This window comes from Equus quagga, chromosome 4, assembly GCF_021613505.1.
Source record: "Equus quagga isolate Etosha38 chromosome 4, UCLA_HA_Equagga_1.0, whole genome shotgun sequence".
NCBI lineage: Eukaryota > Metazoa > Chordata > Mammalia > Perissodactyla > Equidae > Equus > Equus quagga.
Genome location: NC_060270.1, coordinates 2270574 through 2294482, shown reverse-complemented (window position 1 = coordinate 2294482; position 23909 = coordinate 2270574). Strand labels below are relative to the sequence as shown.

General features: G+C 35.6%; 1 protein-coding gene across 1 annotated transcript in view; it reads right to left on the bottom strand.

Moving 5' to 3' along the window:
• The window catches only part of EPHA6 (EPH receptor A6), a 721750-nt gene that overhangs the window by 616806 nt on the left and 81035 nt on the right, over positions 1-23909 (bottom strand). The window lies entirely within an intron of this gene.

Here is a 23909-nt window from a genome sequence, read left to right as displayed (position 1 = left end):
CATAGCAAACTGCAATAGCAACCTGCTAATCACACCTTACCACCCCTTCTCATGACTGGGGCTAATACTTTATTTTGGCTTTAAGAGTTTCAAAGAAATAAAAATGTAAACATATGGAAAAGATTTGTGTATCTTGCCATTTCAAAGAAACCAGCCTATAGCTGAAAAATTAGACTGTCTTCTCCAATCTACCGCCTTTTTCCTACACTAGGTCTCAGTAGAATGAGAATACCAGATGGGACCATGATAGAGTATGTTTATTTGTATCAGGACTTTGATATGCAAATTTCTGTTCTAAAAGAATGAGAAATGAACTGACCACCAGATATCCTCATAAGAGAATTCCTCTAAGGAAAACACACATACATAGAGAAAGAGAGGGAGCAAGCGAGGGAGGGAGAGAGAGGTAGAGGGGAAGGAAGGGAGAGAGAGAGAGACTGAATTCTGAGAGGGAAAAGCTTTGCTATTTGACTTTCCTTTGTAATGTACTCAAATGCAAAATATTGCCTCCATTTAAATGCATAAAAAGTCAATTTCAGAGTATGACATGTAAATGTTGCCACAGAGTCATCCTGCTAATCTTACAGATGACTCCCTACTCAAGCTGATATTTGTCTTTATGAGTAATTGAATTTTATAACTCCTTGGCAAAAATGAGATTATTTCTCTATTTGAAGATTTTTATCTATATGCACATAAATAGAAAATAATTTAAAAGAAACACTATAAGAAATAGTTAAAAAAATCTTAAGAATTTATTTCTAAAGGTTATATAATACAAAATTTGAAAAATGCATTTTCCCTGAGACTATTTTTTCTTCTCATTCGCTTGTATAATACTTAAAGTTTTATGAGGTTAATATATATACATAGCAGTAAAATGACATGAAAAACAGCTTTTAGAAAGCAAATTATAAAAATAAGTACTATAAAAATAAAGTCCTTGAAATCTAAATAGGGTTCTGGTTGTGAGAAATCTCTTGTGGAGAAGAAATCAAAATTTTAAAAAATAAAGGGAAAACAAAATTATAGTGTAAACTAAAACACTTAAAATATTTAACATATGAATTAGAAATTTAAAAGTTCAGAAAAGTATGAAAATATTTTATATAACCTAATCTTACAAAACTTGCGAGTATGAATGACTAACTACAAGTAAAATAAAAATAGGAAATGAGAAAAAGTAGAAAACGTTTTCATATAAAATCCTCATTTTAGGTAAGATATATTCTGTAAAGCATGTTATGCTGTAAAATCCTACTGTAACTGAATATTAAATGGGACTTTTCCCACAGCCAGAAATTTCAGTGAAGGCCCACATTGAATTTAATCACTGTTAGCAATCTACACCACACTCCTAATCCACAAATTGTTACAGCTGGAGCAGCTAACTCAAGGAAGGGTTCCTCAGGATTCACCAGTTTCAATGGCCAGTCATCACAGCAATAACCAGTGATGAAAGGGAATGGTCTTTTGGGGAAATGTGAAGTGAGGCAGTCCAAAGAATCCCTCACAAATCTAAGGTTGCATAAAATGTCCCCTCAAATTTCTAAATCAGACCTATTCTCTCTTCTAAAAAGTTGGTGAGACATTGTATCCATAGATAGTTTCATGTTGCCGAGGCATGAAAATAAGGACCAAAATAGAGAGATGGAGGTGCTGAGATAAGAAGCTCTAGTGAGTAACCTGTCCTCCTGTTTTTTTTTGTGGGTTTTTTTGAGGAAGATTAGCCCTGAGCTAACATCCACTGCCAATCCTCCTCTTTTTTGCTGAGGAAGATTGGCCCTGAGCTAACATCCATGCCCACCTTCCTCCACTTTATACATGGGATGCCTGCCACAGCATGGTTTGATAAGTGGTGTGTAGGTCCATGCCCAGGATCCAAACCTGCAAACCCCAAGCCGCCAAAGCAGAGGACACGAACTTAACCACTATGCCACCAGGCTGGTCCCTGTTCTTTGACGAGGCAAGGACAGGAACTTTCCTTGGGTGGGACGCATCTGAATAAGGCTCCTGGGCTTCAGCAGACCTGCTAACACTCTCTCAAGCAAGTCACCACAAGGAAAAGGCACCCTAACAAAGAGTCCTTTTTGGCTTTTAATGAAGAATAAAGAGATGGAAAGAAATGAAGCTGAATCTTGATTTGCCTCTTCAATGATCCAAGAAATGAAACAACAAGTAAATAATCTCAGAGCAAAGCACACGGATACTCTACAGGACAAGTACAAGCATTGGGAGGCCAGCTACAGAGAAGACAACTGGAGTGAGTGTCAACCTAAGAGGCAGGAACAACCAACAGCAAGAAGACTGCAGTCTCACTGAGTCCTGCAAGGAGACATACGTCTGCTCTTGCCACATCACAGATGGAGCAGGAATCTGGAAGTGGGAGAGAGAAGAGGTGTCTGGAAGCCCACCCACACCCACAACTCTTGAAGCACAAGAGCTGTCAGCACAGACCGTATGTGTAGAAAAGCTTCGAGTGGAATTTGAGATTGACATTTTAAAATGAATAACTAATAGAATAGTAATAATAATAATAACCTAAGTGGCTGAAAATTTAGTGCATCTGTGCAACAGAGTCAATGAAGATGGCCCCAAGTGAGAGAAAAGACAAGTTCCATTATAACACAGCTGGGGAAAATTACTGGAAAAAATTAAAACAATACCTTATTTAAATAACAATGGGTTGTAACTCCTCAGAAAAGCAGTTCCTCTATTCAGTGGTATACTTAGAATAACACTGTTGTGTTCTCTCTGAATAGTACCATGGATCGTGAACATCAGGATCATGAAGGTCTGAGAAATGGCACAATAAATGTACTGTTAAAGTGTGTGTCCCATCCAGAAATAACTGTGCCCCATAACCAGAGCAGTGGAAGAATGCGCTCATTCAGCAAATGTTTTTTCAGTGCCTTGTATGTGCCAAGCACAGTTCTAGGTACAGTGATCTTTGTAATGAGTCAACAGAGTCACACACATCCTTGGTCCTGCAGAGTTACAATAAACCAGGAATAATCTAAAGTCAAGGAGGAACTCTCTGAAGCAGTGATAGTGGAAATAAGACATGAATAATGAAAAGTCATCAGTCATGCGATGATCTAAGTGGGAGGGGAGGGAGAGAAGGTGTTGTAGACGAAATTGTGTCCCCAGAATTCATATATTAAACCCTTAACCTCCAATGCGACTATTCAGAGATAGGGCCTTTAAGGAGGTAACTAAGGTTAAATGAAATCATAAGGGCAGGGACCTAATAGGATAATACTAGTATCCTTAAAAGAAGAAGAAGAGATACCAGAAGCGTGCATGCACAGAGGAAAGGCCATGTGAGAACACAGCAAGAAGATGGCCAGGGGCTGGCCCGATGGCACAGCAGTTAAGTGTGCATGTTCCACTTTGGTGGCCTAGGGTTCACTGGTTAGGATCCCAGGTGCGGATATGGCACCACTTCACAAGCCATGCTGTGGTAGGCGTCCCACACATAAAATGTTGAGGGAGATGGGCACGGATGTTATCTCAGGGCCAGTCTTCCTCAGCAAAAAGAGGAGGATTGGCAGCAGATGTTAGCTCAGGGCTAATCTTCCTCAAAAAAAAAAAAAAAAGAAGATGACAGCCATCTGCAAGCAGGAAGAGAGGCCTCATCAGAAGCCAACTCTGCTGGCACCTTGATCTTGGACTTCTAGCTTCTAAAACTGTGAGAAAATAAATTTCTATTGTTTTCAGCCACCCAGCCTGTGCCATTTTGTGATGGCAGCCCTAGCAGCCTATTACAGAAGGAGAAATACTGAAGACAGAGGAAACAATTAATGCAAAGGCCCTCAAAAAGGAAGAAGCTTGGAGAGTTCTGAAAACTGAGTTATGGGAGGAGGAGCATAGTCACATGAAATGTGGCAAATGTGGGAGATGAAGTTGCTGAGGCAGGCAAGGGCCAGACCACTGGGGCAGGGCAGCTACTGGGCTATGACCAGGAGCTGGGATTTTATTTTAAATATAACATGAAGCCAATGGAAAATAAAAGACAAGACCAGCCGTTCCTAGCAGAATGGATTGTTGGAGTGCAAATGTGGAAGCGTTAGGCTCTTCCTGTGCAGATCTGACTTATCATGCTAACAGTGATGAAAAGAAGGGAACAGATTTGGTGTAAACTTTGAAGATAGGGTCTACGGAACCTGCTGATGAATTAATGAGGAAAAAGTGCCATTTACCTGGCTTTGCTCACTCTTCATTCTTCAAGTCTCTTCATTCTAATAGTCACACAGGGACCACAAGATCCAGATATACACACTAAAGGTTTTTTATAACTGGTGATTCATCAAAATGAAGAAAAGCTTTGTTGACGATGATTTAAGCACAAACTTGTATGGAGAGTACATTCAAATTACAAAAAGATAATCAAAAAAAATAAACCTTTAAGGTGGAGTCTTAACACTTTGGTCAGATCCCCTTCAGCGAGTAAGATCTCACTCACAGGGCTAGGAACAGTTACCGGACTGGAGCAGCGTCAACTCTTCTTGTGAAACCTCTCCTGTGGACTGAGCAGAGCTTTTACTCCATGAGTCTAGATAACAGAATACGTACTTCTCACTTCATGACTGCTCTGGCTGATCATCATAATATAATTCCCAAGTTTCTATCCTTCTTAGCACTGATTGTTACAGCTTTGTCTCTCCAGCCTTCATTTTCTTGATCCTTGATCCATGTTCCAATAGACTTTGGGACTGTGCAGGCTTATGTCAGGTTTTTGTAAACTAGGCTGCCCTAGAAATGATGTATTTTTCTAGTTTGATCAGGGTTCCATGATGTATTATCCCATCATTTTGATATAATGACCAGATCTGTTAGCATTTTGTATACATTATTCATATCTTATTATTGTCAGATGATTCAGCTGTCTCTATCTAAATACTCTCTATAGTATTTATTCTGGGGAGTTGCTGGGGTCAGCTGATCTAGCCTGGACTTGGCAGGGTGACTCTGCTTCAATCTCTGTGTCTGGATGGGCTTGCTTCCTTATTATAGTCTAAGCTCAGTCTGCTCCAGCAAATACCAGTAAAGCTCTTCTCATGGTATTGGCAGAAGTGAAAGAGAACAAAAAAAAATCAAGACAGGTCTCCTGAGATGCCGGCTGAGAACTGGCAACATAACTTAGGTTCTTATTCTGTTGGCCAGAATACGTCATAAAGCTGAGGCCAAAGGCAACGAGTCTGGAAAAACACCTGCCCTGTAGTGGAAAGAACTGCAAAGTTATAAGGGAAAGAACTTGAACACAAGGAGGAGTGAAGAACGGGGGCCAATAATTCCATTTGCTACACCTATATTCAAATATCATACCTGTATTCATCCTCCTCTTATTACACAGATTAAAACACGTGCATAATTAATCCTGAGAGACACACATGTAGGAAAAATAAAAATGTAATAAATATGTATATATCTACATACATATGCATAATCTATATATATAATGTATATATTTTTATATATTACTGGGGAGGAGATGGATGACAAAAGAGAACACTCAGATCTGCAGAGGGGCTCCTTGGCACTTAGCTGAGTGAGGATCAGCACGTACACGTAAGGAAACAATCCAACACCCAGGCATAGATGGCTTCAATAGTGAACTCTACCAAACATTTAAAAGGTAAATAATACCTATTCTGAACAAAAACTTCCAAAATACTGAAAAGTAGGAAATACCACCCAATGCATTCTATGAGGTTGGTATTATATGATAACAAAACCAGAAAGAAGTATTACAAGAAAGGAGAATTACAAGGTGAATAGCCCTCATGTACATAGATGGAAAAATTCCTTTAAAAATTTTAAGAAGTGAAATGTAAAATATTTATAAAGAATATTAAACCATGACAATGCGGGAGCTTATCCCAGGAATGCAACTAACATCATATTTAATGGTGAAAGATTGAATGCTTCCAGCCTAGGATCAGGAATAAGGCAAAAATGTCTCTTCTCACTATTTTTGTTCAACATTGTACTGGAAGATCTAGACAACAAAACAAGGAGATAAAAAGAAATACGTAGTTTGAAAAGGAAAAAAACTTTATGCATAGATGACATGAAAATATGAACAAAAAAGTCTATGACAAATATGAAAACATTCTAGAGTGAATGAGTTGAGGATGGTTGCAAGATACAAAATACAAATATACAAAGATTATTTGTATTTCTAAACATGAGCAAGAGTTGGAAATCAAAATTAGCAAAACTATATTTACAATGATATCAAAATATGAAATATTTAGACACAAATCTTCTAAAAGGTGTGGAAGACCAACATGAAAAACTAAATATCGCTGAGAGAAGTTAAGAAGGTATGTGGAGAGATATAATACATTCATGAGTCAGGAGACTTAGTATTGATAAGATGTCATTTTTCCCCAAAGTGACATACAGATTTAACTCAATCCCAATCAAAATCCAAGTAGTTTTATTTAGTAGGAATTGAAAATTTGATTCTAAAATTCATACAAAAAGTACAGAAGACCTAGAACAACAAAAACAATGTTGAAAAAGAAGAACAAAGTTGAATGAAGAACGAAGTTGAAGTTCCTGACTTCAAGATTGATTGCACATTTACATTAATCAATATTGTTGTATGGGTATAAAAATAGACAAACAGATCAATGGAATAGAATAGTCTAAAACTAAACCCAAACATATATGTTAAATTTATTACCAAGAAACGTGCAAAGATAAAAGAAAGCTTTCCAACCAACAGTGCTGAAACAATTGGATATCCATAATGAATAAAATGAACAAAAAATAAACTTCTATCAATACCTCCCACCATAGACGAAATTTTTACTCAAAATAAATCCCGGACCCAAATATAAAATCTAATGTTATAAAACTTCCAGAATAAAGCATAGGGAAACAGCTTGTGATTTCTGGGATAAGCAAAACAAACAAACAAAAAACCTGTTCCATTAAAAAAAAGAACCAATAAATTGGACTTCATCAAAATTAGGAACTTCTGTTCTTTTAGAGATCCTGTTAAGAGAATGAAAAGGCAAGACACAGATGAGGGGGAAATTATGTTCAAGTCACATATTTGATAAAGGACTTGTTTTGAGAATGTCTAAAAAATTCTCAAGTCTCAATCATAGGTAACAAACAACCCAATTGAAAATGGACACAAGATGTAAACAGACACTTCACCAAAGATGAGAAATAAGCACAGGAGATGATGCTCAACACCATTAATCACTAGGGAAATGAGAATTAAAACCACAATGAGATACCACGACACACCTTCGGAATGTCTAAAATTAAAAAGAATGACCACATCAAGTGTTGGCAAGGATGTGGAGCCACTGAAACTTTTATATAATGCTGCAGGGAACAACCCCTTTGGAAAACAGTTTGGCATTTTCTTTAAAATTTAAGTATGCATCCATTATATGACCTGGAAATTCTACTCATAGTGTTTACCTGAGGGAAATAAAAGTATACATCCAATTAAAGAACTGTACATAAATGTTCTTAGCAAATTTATCCATAACAGACAAAAACAGGAAATGATCAAAATGTCTATCAGCAAACAAATGGATAAACAATTTGCAACATATCCAAACAGTGTTCTACTACTCAGCAAAAAAAGTAATGAACTATTGATACATGCAAGTACATGGATAAATGTCAAAATAATTATGCTGAATTAAAGAAGCCAGGCAAAAGAGTGCATACTATATGATCCCCATGATAATTTTAAATTCTAGGAAATGTGAACAAAAGTATACAGACTAACATACAAAGCAACAGTGACTAGCTGCAGGAAAGACAAGGAGAGAGGAATTATAAACCAGGTTAATAAATAATTACTATAATAAGTAATATATACTAATAATTAATAAAGGTTATATTCATACTTTTAAATTTATATTTTGTATTATATTTAAATGAAATAATAAAATAATAATAATATAATGTTAATTATATATGTTTACTTTTTGACATTATAATTGTTCCACCTCGGACATGGGAACAGTTTTCATGATTTTTGTCCCTACAACACTTATACTTTTATTCTAAAAACATTTTATTGACATTTATGGTGGTCCAGGTAGATCCTGATAGTGCTCCTATATTAAAAAATGTAATCAGCTGTAATCCAAGCCCTCCTGGATCTTTTGGGAAAGAACACAGGTGTATATAACATTTCTGGGGAAAGGGTCCACTGCTGTTTCTAGGCCTTGTTTAGTGACAGAGCTGGAAAAAGCATTAAGTTTTTATCTTTGCACTAGGTTTTCCAGGTTAACGTAAGTTACTCTTGGTTTTCTCACAACATGAGTTTTCGTCAACTAGTAAGCCTTTCTTCTACAATACTTTGGATGTATAATGTTACTTTCTTTGTTTAACTCCTAACTTTAACTCATAATTTTCTATGAAACGGAGTGAAAACGTACACCAACAAAACTCAGTGATTTGGAAATTATATTTTTCTCCACTGATAAAACTTTTGTCAATAATCTTCAGTTTAATTTACCTATCCTTGGAGGATTCATTAGACCCACTAATGAACTAGGAATCATTCTAATCAGAATTAACACTTTCATCCTGCTTATGAATTATATAAGACAACTTGGAAATGCTGGCCATCTGGGAGAAAAGTCAAGTTGTCATATCAAAATTAAGACATTTCTCATGAAATATCACTACTCCACCGCCACCAGACTGTAAATAAGCAAACATTCATTGTTATCACATTGAGGGAAATTCTCTCAAAAAAGCATTGCTATATCCTTTAGGAATTCTTACATACTTTGATCATCCCTTTGAAGTAATGTTCATTGAAAGATACTTTGCACATGCAATGCTAGTCTCCCTTCAATGTTTGATTAGTAAGCATAAGAACTGCACGATGTTTTCCATTTAGCAGTCAGACCATCAAATTGTGTAAGCATCATTAATGTCTACGGTTCAAAGATCACAGTCCCTTCTTGAGGATGTCAGGTATACACACAGAAAAGAATCTTAATAAAAGAGATGTATTAAACAATTATTTCTCCATTTCCTCCAAACAAATTTTTGTGTATTTATTCCAGGACATCATTAAAAGAAGGGAGGGAGGGAGGGACAGGAAGAGGGAGGAAAGAACTCTTCTATCTGAAGAGCAAGACTCTCTTCAAACAGTGAACAGCATGAGGTAGACTGACAATTCCTTGGGAAGGAGATAACATTTGCTGTAAAAAAATTCTGAAAATACATCTTAACATCAAACATCAAATGATTTTTCCAAATCCTTAGTTGTGATGAATTATAATAAATGACTTGACTATCCAACTATACACATATTATAAGAATGCCATAATATGATCCATATTTTACAGGAAAGCTTAATCAGATACATAGTATAAGAAACTTCAACTATAAATGAACATAATGATAAAATATTCACCATGCAGCTTAAGTTGATTTCTTCAAAGGACATAAATAAGAGAGGTGGGGGGAGACAGCAAGAAACAAACATAAAAATAAATAAATGACAAAATATAGTAACGATAAATTTGACAGGGGGCACTATAGAAGACATTTATTCCAAAAAACTCCTATGCATACAGAGAGCGTTACACAAAACATCCTTTATAATTTGCAACTATTATTTAAGCTAAAAATAAAGTTTCTTATACCTTAAACAGGCATAATATATTGCTTATTTTAGAAACATCTTCGTAAAAAGACACTTGTTCAAGATTTTATCAACAACTTGGGAAGAATTTTTTTAAATACTCATTCTAAATATATTTTATAGTATAACAAAGTACGTATATAAAATCGTGGGCTCCATGTGAATGCATGTCCCTTCATAAAAGCAACAGCACAATTATTTAAAGTGTATTGTGTGGCAAGGTCTGCATGTATTGTGCAGTAGGATTCATAGCAATTCACAGCTTTCCAGGATGTAATAGGTAGGCGATAAATGTTTACTAAGCTTATGGCATACATTAATAAACACATAGCTAGCATTTCTGGAAGTTCAATATGACCTGAAAGTAGGGAGAAAAAATCGGGAACCTACTGGAAATTGAGTCTTATGGTTCACATAAAATCTGGTTTCTTGTAATTTCTAAGTAGAAGACAATTGAAATTTTACTTAAGATTTGCTCCTGTGTACACAAAGAATATAAACTATTAACTAACCAATTTTTAACAAATAGTTTTTCAGTGTCCAGCAAGGCAACTAGCCCAGATGTGGCAGACGAGAGAACTACCAGGCTGGCACCAAGGAGAGTCATCAAGAAGGTCTCAGCAGCACACAGCCAGCACTGAACTAACGCTCCTCTAATGAAAACACACCCCCCAACATTTTCACTAACATGATCTTTTCTCTCAGATATGTCTGCATTTTAATAAAAATCTAACTCTGTTTCCCAAAATAAATCAATATGAAATCCTCTATCAAACGCTTTTGAAATTATATTCCTTAGCACAGATACTTTAATAAATGACTGGATAAAAAGACAGCTAACTTCTGAGGAAAACAGTTCCACTAGAGGTTTTATGCTATATTTATAATTCTAAACATGTGACACACTAACAACTGGCTCAAAAGAACAAGTTTGATAATTTTATTTCTATTTCCCAGATATACTTTAATTTGTCTATAAAGAAGAGGCCTGCAAGCACTGTCTGTAAAGGACAAGCTAGCAAATATTTTTGGTTTATGGGCCCTATAGCCTGTGAAGCAACAACTCAAATCTGTTACTGTAGCTTGAAAGCACTGACAGACAACATGTAAATGAATGGACTTGGCTGTGCTCCAAAACACTTTATTTACAAAAGAGGCTGCGATGGCAGGCAGGCTGTGGTTTGCCAACCCTGCTACAGGGCGTTAACATGATACTGACAAAGTCCCTCCTGGACCAAACTTTTGGTCAGGCTCCTCTGAGACCCCTGCTCAAAGAGGTCCACCATGGGATTTTGTCTCTGTTCCTGTAGGATCCAGTTGAAAGAGAATCCTCACCCTCAATATCTGATGAATTCTTCATCCTCCACCATGCCCCAGGTGATGTCTGATCACCTTGGTTGGCCTTCACCAAGAATCCTGTCAAGTTAGTTTACCCAGAAGCCCCCTGACCCCTGATACTTCCTCGGAGTAATTTTCCATCCACTGACCCCACCCTGCTCCTTAGCTGTAACTTCTCACCTTTCCTGGTATTCAGTTGAGCTCAATTTCTCGCCCCTACTGCAAAACTCCACTGTAGTAGTCCCCTCCAAATAAGCCTGCCCTACAGTTCTTTAACAAGGGTCAGAATAATTTTTTAACAGTATCAAAAATAATGTAGGGTTTTCCTTAGATTGACCAAAATCCATTTTTAATACCTAGATGATGCCTGCTTCATGAAACAAACACAAACCAAAAACATATTTGGCCAAAAGTTTCATCCTTTAATACTTTAGTAATGTTTCTCTTTCACCTTTTCTTTTATTATTCAAAAATTACTGTTCCATTATAGTTGTAAATTTCCATGAAAATCCTAATTTGTATTCTACAAATCAGCATCTTTTTGTTATAACTCTGCCTTAGCCTTCATTTTATTGCAACAAGAAACTTCTCTGTGGGACTTTTCTTGCCCCAAATACATCCCTAAACAAAGGCACCATGGAGGCTCATCACCTGCCTTCTAAAGACAGAGGACTTCAGCAGCCAAGCTGACTCCTGGGGTCTTGGCAGAGTGCAGCGCTGGTCCCACACCTGAATCCTCACTGCTCCACCCTCCCCACCTCACTCCCTGTGGAGTAAGAACCACTGTATTAAACAATCCATCTATTCTCCCCATTAATGAGTGATCTCTATTTTACCACAGATTAAATTATTTCATGTAATTTAGTCTATTTTTTCCCTTCCTACCTGGTACCACAGATAAATTATTTCTCTTTGGGAATTAATACTACAAGTTTTAAATATTTTCCCTTGAATATATTTTAATATTTGACAGGGATCTTGCTCTTCTTTATTGCTCTTTTGAAATAATCTGTATGTCATTCCATTTATTATTTCATATAAATTTATAATTTTTTTGCTGAGTTCAAGTTGGCAAAAACAATACAAATTTTGAGCGTGATTTATTTACAATTCTAAATTAACATTTATATCTTGCAAATATTTAAACTTCTTATCCAAGAACATAGTGTGTATATATAATTATCTTATTCTTCTTTATATCACTCAAAACAAATATTATGAATTTAACTTATTAATTTCTCTGTCTGCTCTTTCGTTGTTAGCACATAAAAGCAACTGATTTTTGTATGTTGATTTTTCACCCTGCAACCTTACTGTATTCATTTCACATTTCTAATACTTTTTTGGTGGATTCTTTAGGGTTTTCCTTTTTTTTTTTTGAGGAAGATTAGCCCTGAGCTAACTACTGCCAATCCTCCTCTTTTTGCTGAGGGAGACTGGCCCTGAGCTAACATCCATGCCCAGCTTCCTCTGCTTAATATGTGGGACGCCTACCACAGCATGGCTTTTGCCAAGCGGTGCCATGTCCACACCCGGGACCTGAACCAATCACACAAAGAAGGGGAATATGCAAACTTAACTGCAGTGCCACTGGGCTGGCCCCAGGGTTTTCTATATATAAACTCATGTCATCTGCAAAAAGTGACAGTTTGAGGGGCTGGCCCCGTGGCCGAGTGGTTAAGTTCACACGCTCCGCTGCAGGTGGCCCAGTGTTTCGTTGGTTCGAATCCTGGGCGCAGACATGGCACTGCTCATCAGACCACGCTGAGGCAGCATCCCACATGCCACAACTAGAAGAACCCACAACGAAGAATACACAACTATGTACCGGGGGGCTTTGGGGAGAAAAAGGAAAAAAAAATAAATAAAATCTTAAAAAAAAAAAAAAAAAAGTGACAGTTTGACTTCTTCCTTTTTACTTTGGATCCCATCTATTTCTTTTTCTTGCCTGATTGCTCTGGCTAGGACTTCCAAATACTATGGTAAATAAGATCAGGAAAAAGTGAGTACCCTTGTCTGGTTCCTGTTCTTAAAGGGATAGCTTTGAAATTCTCTCCATTGAGAATGATATTTGCTGTGGGTTTGTCATATATGGCCTTTATTATGTTGAAGTGCTTTCCTTCTAAACCCATTTTATTCAGAGTTTTTATCATAAATGGATGTTGCATCTTGTTGAATGCTTTCTCTGCATCTACTGAGATGATGTGATTATTCTTCATTTGTTAACGTGGTGTATCACATTGATTAGAAACATATTATTATAACACGTGTCATCAATAGGTATACAGAGAAATTTTATGGTAACCTAAATAGATGCCAGAAAACCTTTGAAAAACTTTAGCAACCATCATGAATAAAAATATTTACCTACGGGGCTGGTCCCGTGGCCTAGTGGTTAAGTTCGCCGCTCCGCTGCCGGCGGCCCAGTGTTTCATTGGTTCGAATCCTGGGCGGGACATGGCACTGCTCATCAAACCACGCTGAGGCAGCGTGCCACATGCCACAACTAGAAGGACCCACAACAAAGAATATACAACTATGTACCGGGTGGCTTTGTTGGGGAGAAAAAGGAAAAAAATAAAATCTTTAAAAAAAAAAAATTTACCTAACATATGCTATTTATTTTATAGAATAATTTTGAAAATTACATAATTAAGCATAGTATTTCATATGCATGGCAAATTACTTCACAATTAACAATCTGCAATTACATGTGAATATACTCACATACAAGTAGACTTTAAGAAGAAAATGCCCTTGGTCATAATGTAATTAGTAAATTATAGAGAATCTTTAGAAAAGCTCTCAAATAATCCATATTTATTGCCATTTTAAAGTTACACCAATTATAATTTTTATAGTTTAATTTTATTTAAAATATTGGTTATCACAGAGATAAAGAATATAACCTTTTTCAGTGTGGTAGGGTGAAAAATAACCCATCCTGAATAGTAGTTAACTTTAAAACAAGAATAGAAATAAAGCAAAGAAATGAAAATATTAGTCATTTTAAGAAAAAGACAAAAAAAAAAATACAGTAACTCTGTTTAAAGAATTCTATCCAAGACAGTGTTTATCTCTGTCCAAAGGAACAGAGTTTGCATCTTTCAAGGGGTTTTCATGACTTTTTATAGCAGTCAATTTTGAGGCTGTCAAATAATGGGAATAAATCATGCTTTTTCCTTGTCCACTGTTGAAGACAAAGCAAAGCTATTTCGTGCTCCCAAAGTTCCCATCAATTTTGGTACTGCATCCTTCCTTTTCTATGGTGATAGTCCTTGTATAGAGCAATTGCCAACCGGAAATCTCTATCCCTTTGAATTTATCACCACTCTAGAGTTCCCTGTAAAACTAGGACTACCACTTTCCATAATACTGTATTCCTTATTTACTGGAACTCATTCTAAAAACAGGTGGTTTATCTTACGCTCAGACCGAAAATAGTAACTGGCTATTAAAGTTTATTTTTCACAGAGAATCATGATGGGGAACTACTTATAATACTAAAATTGCCTGTTGTGTTGTATCGTGTATGCCAAAAGGAAGACATTCAGGCACAAAAAGGAGCTACTTCTTAAAAAGGCCACATGCATAATTGAGGACACCAGTGACTTCTTTAATTCTTATTATAAGTCATTATTTCAAAGGACTCAAAAGTATAAAGAATGTCTCCCAATATCATCATCATGAGTATCTGAGTTTATCACTACCTCCCAGGTAATCATACTAATTGTTAATATAAATGAAATCAAGAATGCTTTTTTCACAAAGGATAACAAGATATCTAAAACCTAAATAAACATTTTAACTATATTTATATCAGATACCTATTCTTCAACTCTTCAACCCTGTCCCACCCACTCCTTTTTCCATATCAAGTTTTTCCTTTGGTGCCTCTTTTCCTTAGAACTATGTTTCTTTGAAACATACTTCCCTAGAGCTTAGATATGAGAATATTCTAAAAATGCAATTTATTACATTTTTGTTCATATGGAGGATACACAGTCAATCACACTTCTGTAGTTCCAATGCTAGTTCTGGACATATACTGAAAAAACTTATAACACGAAATTATCCCCAAATTTTAAGATATGTGATATTATAATTTTACTATTTATAGTTGTTCTGATGATTAGAATATGATTTAATCTGAATTACACAGAGATTTATTAAATACAGTATTTTATTATTATATTGTATTTCTATATAACAAAAATGAGATCTCTTTCTTCTCTGGTAAAATTTTGCCATTATATATTCAATATACTGCATAATATTCCAAAGGAAGGTTTATCCTGAATATTCTCTGTTGCTATTTGTGGATGCTACACGGAAATAATCACCCCTTCTGCAAAACAGTTGAATCTTATTTATTTCTATGCACAGAGGATAAGGTTTGAACTTATAGAAGTAACTTTTCTTTTACTTGTTTAATTTAGCATAATTAATTCAGTTTATACTTGGTTTGATGGAATAGTAATATATAGCTTACTGCTTGTAGATGAAAAGGAAAAATCCTGATTATTTTGAACTGGACATAGTTTAATATTATAGATTACACTAAGAAAACCTTGAATCTATTGATTGTATAACTTTTACAAGTATGGCAATTGTGTGTAAAAGTCATATGTCACTTCTGTGCCAGGCTTTTAAGAAGAAGGTGTGTATTCTATATGCTCTCCTTCTTCTTCCACTAATTGGATACATATGACTATAAGTGGCATAGGTGACAATGGAGCTACAGATAGAAAATGTCTAATTCTCTTATTCTGTGTGCGAAGGAAAGCCCTCAACAAGTAGGAAAACCTTGGACTGTAATGGGAACGGAAAATGAACTTCTACCTGTTAAGGCCCTAGAATTTGGAATTTACTTATCTCAGCTTTCAAATATCACCCTAACTTAAACATATATATCTCTACACCCTTCAAGCGGGATATACCCAAAACAAAAGCCTAAAACATGTGGCATCAGCTTAGCAATCTGGGTGAAGGTGATGTGTAAAAGTGCAACAGGAGTCCACACTGATGGAAACATATTGTACAGTAGGAACATCTTTGGAAAATTTTATCTGCAATAACTTGGAAGGCAGGTTAGGAATTGATTTCTTTGTGCTGACTGCTATTTGATGCATCTAAGAAGAGACTTACGGGAAAATGAGCTCAGGTAAGAACTGGTTGGGTTGAAATTTGAAAGGAAAAGGAACACAAAAATATAGAACTTTAGTCCTTTTAGGAATGGAAAAAGTGATTTCTTCTCCATCAAACAGAGACAAAACGAAGAAAAACCATTTTCAGCATCAAAGATACATTAAGACAGCCTAGTTAAACAAAGAGACTCAGCCCTATGTCTGAGATCTACTCAACTCTATGATTTAAAATGATCTCAACTTAGTTGCCATTAAGTTGAGAGAGGCATGCGTATAAAGAGGTAAGCAGACAAATTAATAAATAAAACACACTGGAAAACTACATCAAAGAAAGAACTTCGCATGTAGGCTTTTGCGTGTAGTTTCTGGAACATGGAGTTAACAAATAGATTAACAGGATACTATGATTTTTAGGAAATCTTATTGCCAACAAATCATGAGTTGGGTCTACAAAAGCCCAAAGCTATAAAATGACCCTTAAGCCTCCAAAATAGATGAGCATGAAACAGGTATGAAAGCTGTTCAGTCACTAATGGCGACTTCAAAAATCATCAGGATGATAAAAGCAGCTCTCAGATAGTGGAGCCGAGGGCCACTGAGAACAGTGGTGTCACCAAGAACAGTGGATATGAATGTCCCACTGAATAGGTGTCCAGAGCTGTTGGGGTTCCTCACAGCGCCTGCCCATCATTGCGATGGAGCACTCACAGCTGTGTGGCTCCCACTGCTCTCCTTTCTTAATGGGAGTTTTCTATTCATTTCAATCACTGCATATTTTGTGTTGTGGTCAATGGCTTGTCATTTAATTTGTGGGTCACCAGCTGACAAGAAGACATATTTGAACCTGATAGAGAAAACTTTGTATTATCAAATATATAAGGATGAGCACAAACACTGTATGGGTGAAGTGGAAGACTACTGCAGAGATGACCAAGTACCTACAAAAATGTGGACTTCCTCTTCCATGACAGAGAATTATTTCTGGGAAGTGACTAGTGAGCTGGAACAACATTTAACAACATCCCACCCCTATTTGCAGCTAACTGTGGCTGTTTAAGTAGTTCTCCCTGCTCCTATGTGAAAGGAAATGATGTGCCTCTTCAGATCTGAGTTGGCTGAAAAGCACATGTGCCTTCTACAAATCTCCTTTTACAATCTCTGAGCCGGACACAGATAACTAGGAGGCTCTACAAGATGGCTGGTCCACTAAAGGCAAGAAGCCTTGTGAATCACTCGATGGAGTGGAACTCCTGTCAACCAGGAATACTAACATAAATTATTTAGCAAATCTTTAAGAGCTCTTTAATCTGTCTCCACATAAGGCCTCAGGGAGCAGGATTAGCAAAACTACAAAATCTCCGAAAAAAAACAAAAAAAGGCACACAAAGAAACAGAAAACAAGTTAGCCTATAAATTACAATTCCAAAGTACACAATCTGCATTAGAACTTAAAAATATAGCCAATGTATACCAAGATAAAGAGATTAACTTAGACCCAATTTCTCTCAAAATTAATTTGAATGTGACTTGGAAGTTCCACAAAGAATAAAATAACATCCATACAAGAGAAAAAGAAATTATGAAACAAAGCAGGCAGAAATGAAACAATAACAAGCGAGAAATTTTAAAAAATGAATAATAAAAACTAGTAAAGCTAAAAACAACTCAATAGATGAGATAAACTCTTAACTAAGTGTAGTCAAAATGAAAATTTAGGGGCAAGCCTGGTGGCTTAGTGGTTAAGTTCATGCATTCTGCTTCAGCAGCCTGGGGTTCGCAGCTTTGGATCCCGGGCACAGACCTACACACTGCTCATCAAGCCATGCTGTGGCAGCATCCCACATACAAAATAGAGGAAAACTGGCACAGATGTCAGCTCAGGAACAATCTTCCTCAAGCAAAAAGAGGAAGATTGGCAACAGATGTTGGCTCAGGGCCAATCTTCCTCACACCCCGCCCCCAAAAAAAAAAGAAGGAAAGAAAAGAAAATTCGTAATCTAGAAATTAGTGTGGAGGCTGAAATATTAAAAAAATATATCAGAGACAAAGACAACAATATTTAAAGTCTCCAACAAACATCTAACAGGCATTCTAGAAATAGAGAACAGAAGAAAGTAACACACAAATACACTTTCCTCAGAATGCGAAGGAAGAAAAAATAAGTTCATACCAGCTACATCTCAGAGTAACAGAAGACCAAAAATATGGAATCTACAGATAATCTCCCAAGTATTGACAATTAGACAGTCAGAAGAACATTAGCAACGACAGATTCTTATGGAGAGGGAAATAATAGTGTTGAGGAAAAATAACAGTCCACCTAGTATTCTAAACTCAAGTAATCACTAAAGAGGGAGGGCAAAATAAAGATATTTTTAGATATTCACAAAATAAAGAGCTTAAACATTTATAGAACCTTGACAAAAGATCTACCAAAGGATATACTTCAGCAAATAGAATATTGAACCCAGAAGAAAGGAGATAATAGAAAAAATAACATATACAAAAACTGTTAACATATCTTGGTGTATCTAAGTGTTGACTTTATAAACCTATTAATTCAGTTTCTTTAAAAGATAGAACTAAAATTCTAGAAAATATTCACAAGAAAGGTGGCAATTTCAGTGGGTGGCATGGTGCATCCTGTTTGGAAATAGAATAGAGATGCTGAATAATTTTATCCCCTCTTTGAAATATATGTGTTAAGAGAGGATTTTTTTAAAAATTAAGGATAGCCCCTATAGAAATACAATTTATAGCTTTCAAGTCAGCAGAGAGTAAAACAGGGACTAAAATTGAAGTTGAAATGATTTACTAAAAATTATCATTTCAACTCAGTTTATATTTTAACCTCTTTTTAAAATTGTGACAAAGAACAAACTACAATATAATTCTTTAATGTTACTCCATTTTGCTTGGAAATAATACCTTCTACTTTTAGACTCCTTTGAGCCTCTAGATTTCACCTTCTTCTCAAAGTGGACAAAAGTCTGGAATTGCTTCATGAAAAAGCAGCTTTATTTGGAATTGAAGGTTGTATTGTAAGAGTTTATATTTAGTTTGTGAGAACCTGTAGTAAGTGAAAACACTATTTGGGCCAAAAAGGCAGCCCTTTTTTCCTGATTGCAATCTCACCTATCAGCTTTTCATCATATCCCCAAACACCCTTATTTAATGTCAGCAAATCCTGGTGTCTCAAAATTTCTTTATGCTCTCTGCTTCCACAATCACCTCTGATAACATGATTAGACAGAGATCATAAACACAGAGCATAAACGTTTCTGAACCGCAGTAGAGGATGGCCATGAAGCCTTGATAACAACACCCTTCAGGAGATCAAATCAATAGCTGTGTCACCAAAGGCCTGCACATCCCATTCGACTCTCTGAACAATAAGGCAATGGTCCAAGAACTGCCACCAAACTCTCCTCCTGAAGATTAAAGCAGCAGTACAGGAAAACTAAATAAAAGCATGTTTCTATAAAGAGAAAAAGTTTTAAAAACATTCTCAAAGTTTTAGAACTTTAACTTCCATAGCCAAATGTTATTTTGTTAAATTGTATCATGTGATGCTTAAAGAAGGTGTCGTTGCACAGCATATATATATATATATATATATATATATATATATATATATATATGTATATATACAGACACATACACACACTGCCAGGATATATATGTGTATATTCCCAGGACGTCTAAAATATGAGACCCTACTAATATTGCAAAGTATAAGTGCCACTACCTTAATAAGATTTATTCTATATTCATATCCAAGAGGAGTTCATTAGGGATTCACATCACTTCAGACCTCACAACTGAACAAAAATTACATTCAATTTTGCATGTTAATTGTTTCCAATTATTTCTTCCATGGTGTTAAAATATTCCTAGATATATGAAGTGAAAGACCATTTGATGTAAATTTATGCTTTATGAATCAACATTATTATTTAATTCAAACCTTTAGTGGAATAAATTAAGACAATTTAAAAAATGAAATTTGGGGCCCAGCCTGGTGGCATAGTGGTTAAGTTCACATGCTCCACTTCAGCGGCCCAGGGTTCACAGGTTCAGATCCTGTGTGTGGATCTAGCGCCACCTGTCAAACCACGCTGTGGCAGCATCCCAGATAAAACAGGAAGATTGGCACAGGTATTAGCTCAGTGACAATATATATTTTGTCATATATTCCTCAATATATTCCTCAAGCAAAAAGCGGAAGACCAGCAACAGGTGTTAGCTCAGGGCCAATCTTCCTCACACGCAAAAAAATTAAAAATTGAAATCTGTAACATCAACATGCCCAAGGATGAGAGTTTTAATTATGAACCTATGAAATAAAATAAAAATAGTTGTGAAAAATACGTTGAGATTTGACCCAAGGATAAAAAACTGTATATTATGTGTAACAGGGTAACCTAAACTACTGTGTTTGCTTTTAACTTTAGCAGATCTGCTTAATATAACATTTATGTCTATTTAAACCTGACTGATAATAGCATAGTTATAACAGCCTCTCTCTTTTGTGTTTCTAGAATTTGGATCCAGATATACCTTAACAATATTATAGAGAAAGGAATCACAAGTTCAAATATTCAATAGTACAACTTTTAGGATAAAATATCATAATAAATTACTCAGATACAAATAAATATACATCACTCATTAGATATTCATAGCATGGATAGATACAGATTTATTCTAAAGTAGCTTGCTGTGTTTTTGTTATATAGCAGACCAAGAGTTTTCAAACCCTTTCACGTAAATTATGAAAATCCCTAAAGCCTCGTTGGAATTTTTTCTATTTATCATCTCTGACAGCAAAGTTCCAGATAAATCTATCTATTTTTCTATCATTCTCAGTAGCCTGAATTTCAGAAAGGAAGAATAGCTACTGTTCTAATAGTGCCCATATCAGACTTCAGAAAATAAACACAGGGCAAAAAGGGCCTAGTTAATGAGGAGGCACTTGCGCTTCTCTGCACTCTATCTGGCAGGCAAGAAATAACTATCCAGGTTAGGACTTGGATGCCTGGAGTGAGGAAAGGAAAGAGAAAGGAAAGGAAAGGGAGGAAGTAAGACAGGGGAGGAGGGAGTGAAACACACCAGGACCAGACTGAGAAATATCTCGGCTTTAGTTCTCAGTCTAGTATTAGTTATTGAGTGGCCCCAGGTAATAAATTCTGTTCTCCATAACTTAGCATCCTGATTCATAAAATGAATAAAAGTATTTTCCAAGTATTTCCAGATCTAAAATACTGCAACCTTCCTGAAGAAAATTCTATTTCACAGAAACAAGAAGAAACAGAGCACTCCCTAGGTATACCGACAACTTCTACCTTTACTCAGTAGAGACCAGTGCTAGTGCCTGATGATCACTCACATCAAATTTCTTACTCTTCATTACACAGATGATTTTTTAAATAAAGCTTTTTTATCTGACAGCCCTGGTGAAACAGACACGTAAGTAAATGATTAATACAAATTACAGCACAGAGGATAGAGGGATTAACTTTGTGACCACCCAGATATATGACATTTGTGCTAGTCCTTGAAAGATGAATCAAATTCCATCACAGAAAAAGAAAGAAGAAAGGGACACCAAGCAGCTAGATAAAATATGAAAAACAGCAAGAGATATGAAAAGTAAATGGATTGTTCAAAAGTAAAAAAAACAGAATGGGGGACAGAATTTGCAAAAGTTAGAACAGAATAGGCCAGAATAGACCAAATTGTGAAGTCACTTGAATATACAGTGAATAACTACTTTTAATGGATATAACAGAAAGAAAGAAAAAACCAGAATAATTTCCTAAAATGAAACACATCTAAATTGCAATCAGGATTTACACAGTCAGCCTCAAAAGTCCCAGAAGCAGCAGCACACATATGAGTGAAGCCATCTTAGATGTCCCACCTGTTAAACCGCCAAATGACTGCAGCACATGAGTGAGCCCAGAAAGGACCAGCGGAAGAACCACTCTGCTGAGCCTGGTCCAGATCTGCAGAGTGTAAGCAAATAATTTGCATAAGACAAGGGGTGCTACTATAGCAAAGAGGTACAACCCACAGCATTTGCTCTGGCACTGAACTGACTGTAGAGGTCTGAAGAGCCGCAAAGCAATTGCTAGTGGAGGTAATAAAAGGTCAGTCCAGGTTACATAATGGGAAACAACTAGTAAGAATGGTGTCTGTGATAACTTGGAAGACAGAAAAAGTACTTCATAACATGTTGGTCAAATAAGAATGTTTCTCAGATGCTCACACTGGCAGCTGGCATATGGGATATCCTTCTAAATAAAGAGGATGACTCAGAGGGCATAGAAAGAGGTAATATGAAGCATCAAGCACATACAAATAAATGCTTTAAAATGGAGACTGCTGGTAGTGTAAGATACCTCTCTCTAAAAGTGAGGTCTCTACATCCACTCTGACTTTCCTTGTGTTTGTAAACAGTAATTTATTGTATTCAATTTGAACCAGGCATATATGCTTGTTTTTAATAGTTTTCCATATACTTCACCATTAGTTGATAATAACCATTACTTTATTTATGGATGAGGGAACTGTGATTTCAAAGTTAGTAAGCCAGGGATTTAGAATTCAAGCTTAATTCTTCCAATTTCTTTCACCCACTATAAGAAAGTGATGAATATTTGTACTGTACCCACTCTCTCATGCTTCTGCCATCAAATAAATTATAATAAAGACAACAAGCCACAAAAACAGATGAATCTAGCAGTACCTCCAGATAAGTTGATAAAATTACCAGTTGTCCAAAATCATCTTTGCCCAACAACTGAAAGATTTTAAGGCATACAAATAAGAATGAAATTTACGGAGTAAACATATTAAGTAAAAAAAAATCTACATCTAGCCATCAATGATTGTCACTGCCTCTAATTCTGTGGTCAATGCAATAAAAAATACAATATTTACTAATAGCTAATCACATAAATTCTTAGATAATTATTCTTTAAATATTTTTAAAACTTTAATTTACCAATTAATGCCCATCTTCAAACTAATTTAAAATGTGATAAAACTACATGGTTAGTATATGTAATATGTTTTATTGTCAGCTATTATTGCCTTCTTAATCTTATTGAATAATTATTCATATGCATGAAATTTTCAATAGTGCATTTTCCAATGTAAACTATTTTATAGAGCCCCCTCAAAGCATCATTTATGACTTATTTTTGTTTCATTCTAAATCCTTGTTATAAATGAATTAAAATTTTCAATTCAATGTATAGTGACAAACTTCAATGAAACATATTTTAATAATTAAACGAAAGAAAGCTGGTTTATGTTTTATAAAAATATACCACAGACTTTTCATGCAAAGATTAATATTTTCCACTGATCAAACATATTCATCATTGGAGGTTTTCCTGGATTTCTCAACATTCAAGAACCCAAGTGTTTTATAAGTAGATAAAACCTTTAAAAATTCATTTATTACTCATGACCCTTATATGCATAAAAGTATGTTTTTTCTCATTTATTCTCCGTCCTTTTAGCAAAGGATAAATTAATCTCTGATATGGTCAGTATTCAATCACCAAACACATAATACCTGTATAAACTATCCTATATGTTTTTGCCAATACACGATTCATATGCATATATAAGAATTCCTCACTTATTTAAATATAATTTCAGCTTATCTGGGTACTATTCAATTATTACAATTCAACATCAAAGAAAGAATTATTTTCAAACTGTCTTTAAATGTCACATTCTCTATAAACCACCAAAACATGAGA